At 45.6% G+C, this 4,591-nt stretch overlaps 1 pseudogene; it reads left to right on the top strand.

Annotated features, from left to right (window-relative positions):
• The first annotated feature begins 4,311 nt into the window (after nucleotides 1-4,311).
• Nucleotides 4,312-4,591, top strand: part of LOC112550169 — a 3,151-nt pseudogene continuing 2,871 nt past the window's right edge.

Raw genomic sequence — 4,591 nt, 5'->3', positions numbered from 1 at the left:
AGGAATAGGCAGGAAAGATACTCACATTGCACAAGAGAGGGGAAAGCACAGAGAAACTGGAGATTTTATGAGGAGGAGGGAAATCAGTGGAGGCAGGGAGGGAGCTGAGCTGAGCTGAGGCTCCTGTATGGAAGACTGCTCCACACTTGACTTCAGCATGTAGGACAGAAGGGGCCCTCATTCCATCCCTCCTGGGCTTGGGCTTCACCTGTGCCCGTGCATGCTACATTAGTGCCTGCCCATGCTACATTTCCATAGCAACAGACTATGTTGGCATAGCTTATTGCTACAGCAACATAGCTTCTCATGTAGACATGCCCAGGAAGTGCCTGCTGAAAGGGAGAGTGAACAGGGTATGACCAGGGTTTTTTCCAATGTTCTTTTCTTACTTACAGCCTCCAGCATTTACAGTCTATGTAGTTGTAATTTAGAGGTTGTACTCCTAACTCCTGTGTCCTGTGTCCATTTGGTTTTGTCACTTGGCACACCCACAGACATGCAGCAAGACTGCTCCAATGCACTGTAATTACAGTGTGCGGGTGCAGAATAGAGTCTATTTAATTACCATGCTACAGCAGACTCCAGTGTCCTGTGTATCAGTGTCCCTGCACTGAAAAATGGTGGCAAGAGAGCTCTAACTAAAGCTCTTTCAATGAGCTGTATTTAAAGCACCCCCTCCACCATTTTTTAGCATGGGGTCACTGATCCACACAAAGCTCTGGGAGCTTTAATCAGAGTGGCTCTCAGAGTCACTCTAACTAAAGCACCTCTCCCTCACACTTCTGGAGCACATACATAAACACCTTTGGTTTTGTCACACTGCTGGGCAGCTCACACTCAGTACATAAACTTTGGCAGAACTTTCCCCTTTCTGGCCAGACTAGCCCACCCATTGTCCAGGATGGGGTTCTCTTGTGCTTTTCTCTCCAGCCTCGGGCACTGGGCACTGTCAAGGATGGGATACAAGATATGCTAGACTATATGGTGAAGGGACTGCTATGGGTAGGGGATGAGCCCAGCTGGGTGGGGAGGGTGGGGCAGACAGTGAGCTCATAGAGATGCCTCAGTAGTATATCAGGCATTGGGCCAGAGAGACCGTGACCTCATAGAGGGCTGACATCAGCCTGCAGGGCAAGTTCCAGAACCCCAGGCCAGGGGCTCAGACCTGAACAGACCTTCATGGTGGCAGGTCTCTCTGGGTGAAGCTGATACAGGTGAGGGAGAATCTGATTGCTACTTCTGGTCCCAGGGCCATCTCTTTTATCTGTCCATCCCTCCTGCCCCACAGGTGCCCCCCCACCAGAAACTCCCAGGTTTGAGCCAAGTGGGGCAGTTGGGCCTTTTTCTCTGCCTGATCCCCAACCCTTTCTTGTGGTTAATGAGTTCAGGGTTGTAGTCCTTCTCAGTCACAGTCTGTAATTTAGGCCCAGGTCACAGGGCCCTAGCATGCAACAACATGGTACTAATTTAGTATTAAAAACCAGTTTTCAGCTCTGCCAAATCTCAGCCAGTTCAGGCCTCCTGGAATAGCTGGATTCAAGGACAAAATACCCAGTTTTACCCTTTTGATGGGCACAGAGCTTTGATCCTCATATTCCCCTACAGCTCTGTTTGTCTCTCTAGCACTCCTCTGACTTCCACAGGGGGCCTTTCCTCCCTGGTCTATTTCTTTCTTCCCTTCTCCTCCTGCCACTTCCCTATTCCTACACCTGTTTCTGCAGATCAGCTGAGCTGTGCCTGAAGTGATCTGGGGGGGAGGCAGTAAAGGACTGGGATTCTCCTCGGGTACCTTCCAGAAAGGGCTTAGGTGGGTGGCAGAGACTCAGGGTCAGGAAGGAGAAGGGAGGGGCAGGAGGAGGAGGGTTTTGAGGAAGTTAAGCATGGGGCTCAGGACTCTGTCTCTGCCTGACAAAGGCAGTGCAAGTGAGAAGCAAGGGTGGGGGGGGGGACTTCTGGGGGTGTCTTTTATTGGACCAGGTGTAAAATTTGGGAGCCATGTTAGACAAGGGCGCAGAAGAAGGGCACCTGGTGCCCAGAAACTTCTCTAACTAAGCAAAAAAACTGTGACTAGGACAAAAATGTGACAGAAAAATTAGAAATTGAAGTGGGAAATTCTTTCCCACCGATATGGTTGGTACAAGAAAAGATGTCCCTAAAATCACCTTGATCCTTGCATATTGACCAGATCATTATGACTATGACAATACTCCAACCCTACTGGGAGGAAGGATATGGCTTTTATTCAAATGAGACAGATATAGCCAATCATGGGACAGAGCATTTGATGCTAGGAGACAATGGCCAAGTGGTTGCTTAGTGCAAGGTGATTGTGATCCAATTACATTACATACTGCCAAAGAGAGGAGAGATTAAACCTGTAATTATATGGCCATGACATCACATCACATGATCAGTGTTTCTAATCTTCTAATTCCCCCAAGTTGAAGATAATGAGGAATACAACTGATAGGAACAAAACATTACAAACAAATACAAATGGAAGTGGAGAATCCTAGGGGAATAGTTCATCACCTTGTCAAAGAGCCATGAGTCCACATTTAAGAAAGATAAATCTTTTTCTCTAAGCCCCACTGCATTCAGCAAGAAAGGGAAGGCAGCAAATAAGGACCAAGCAGCAGTACATGGCAAGGAGAAAAGGGGGCCATAAATGGCACTTGATAGAAATTAGGAGTGGGTTCTGCCATCTGAGTTGACTCAGGAACTGACAGCAACAATGGGTTGTCCACCTCTCTGTCTACCAGACTAGAGCGAGAGGGGAAGAGAGGGGTGGGGGAGTGCACTTTACAAGTAAGGCTCACAGAAACGTGCTGACAGTTGAAGAGTGGGGAGACTCATGGATATTCAGGTCTATCCCAGGATCTGGACAGGGGTGCACTCAAGTGACCCCAGGGCCCTGTGCCTTTACCTCTGCTTTTGGGTCCCTCCAACTTGGCCTTATCTCAGTTCCATTTTTCCTCATTCTCGGATCCTTGCCAAGCATCCAAGCACTCAGTTGGATATCTAACATCCCCCTGCAAGGCCTTAGTATAAAATGCGTGGAGAAGGTAACCTAGAACATCTCATAAAAAAGAGATGTGGAGCATGGACCCCTTCCTGGCTCATAAGGGAAAGGTGCATCCTTCCACTCTCACAGTGTTTTTGAAAAGACAGGATGTGGCCTGTGTTAATTCATCAGCAATACACTCCACTGAAACATTTTGCAAACCTTCAAGCTATAGCTCACAAATGGTATTAACAACTTCTTGGAATCTGTTAAAAAATGCTACAATCGCTTTAGCAAAAAGAAACCCAGGTAAAGGAGGGGGTGAAGCAGAAATTGATTGCAGCAGAAGTGATATTAACCAACCGTTTACATGTTTCTCAGTAGATTTAGCCAGGGGTTACACGAATTACAAACAACTCAAAACTTCTTAGAAGAAAAATATCAGATGGATGGACAGCAAAAACGACAGAACAAAAACAAACAACATATGCTTCATGAAGCAATGAAGGTTAGAAACAAAACCACAGTATAATTTATATATATATGTATATATATCATATATCACTTAGCAAGGTAATTGGTAAATGGCTAGAGTCAATGGTAGCCAATGGATTTGCTGGCAATTCTATTTCAAATTTCCTAAAGAAGATGATGACAGCCCCAATCTAACAACATGCACATGCTTTATTTCAAGAATGTCTGGGATCCCAGGGAGCTCAGTAGGACTGCTCCCAAGATTGTTTCTTAGCAAGTTGCATCAATGTTTGCAGGATCAGAGTACAGCACAGAAGGAAAGGTGACCCTGTTGGTTTTTAAATTTGATGAGCAGAGCTCTATAATGCTTGAAGGTCCTGATCTCCAGGTATTGTCTCCACTGTTGTCTCTGTCTTTTCACCGTCTTTCCATTAAAATGGTTATGTACCTCAGGCAGACCTCTGGCTACACAAAAGTCAACATAAGAACTTCCATTTAATTCAGTAGGGCCAAGGGTTTTACCTTTACTCACCCCCAGAGTTGGGTTTTTATAACAGTCTGGGACACAGACTCCTAGACCTGCAAGCAGTTGGCACTCAACATTTAGGACTATCCTGGAATGTATTATTTTTCATGTCAGGTAATCAGCAGCCTAGATTTGTGCCAATTGCTAATAAAGGCACAAACAACAAAAGATCATCCTCTCAGGTAAGAAGTCAAGGCATGGGGAGATGTCACAAGTGGAAGCTGATGATGTCAAAACTGAAAGATAAAGTGCACCCTGCCATGATGTGTAATGTGCAGGAGTCACCAAATGCCATTGTTCCGACACAATGCGCTGTATTGTGATTGGTTGTGTGACACATACTCTTTTCTTAACACCAAGGGAAACAACAGAGTGACAAAACTATAAAAGGCACTACAGCCTGGTGGCCACAGACTTGTAGAAAGTAGCTTTGACCCAGTTCTGCTATGTGTAAAATGGGGGGAAAACTCTTTACCTCCTGCACTAGGGGGGAGGGTGTTAATTAGCAAAAGGCTGCACAGTCCTTGAAAAACAGAAAATCTTCATAAAAGATGGAAAAAAATATCTGCAAATTAATTGATTTTTTT

Source organism: Alligator sinensis, unplaced genomic scaffold (assembly GCF_000455745.1).
Source record: "Alligator sinensis unplaced genomic scaffold, ASM45574v1 scaffold16_1, whole genome shotgun sequence".
Classification (NCBI taxonomy): domain Eukaryota; kingdom Metazoa; phylum Chordata; order Crocodylia; family Alligatoridae; genus Alligator; species Alligator sinensis.
This window is presented reverse-complemented; position numbering and strand designations above follow the sequence as displayed.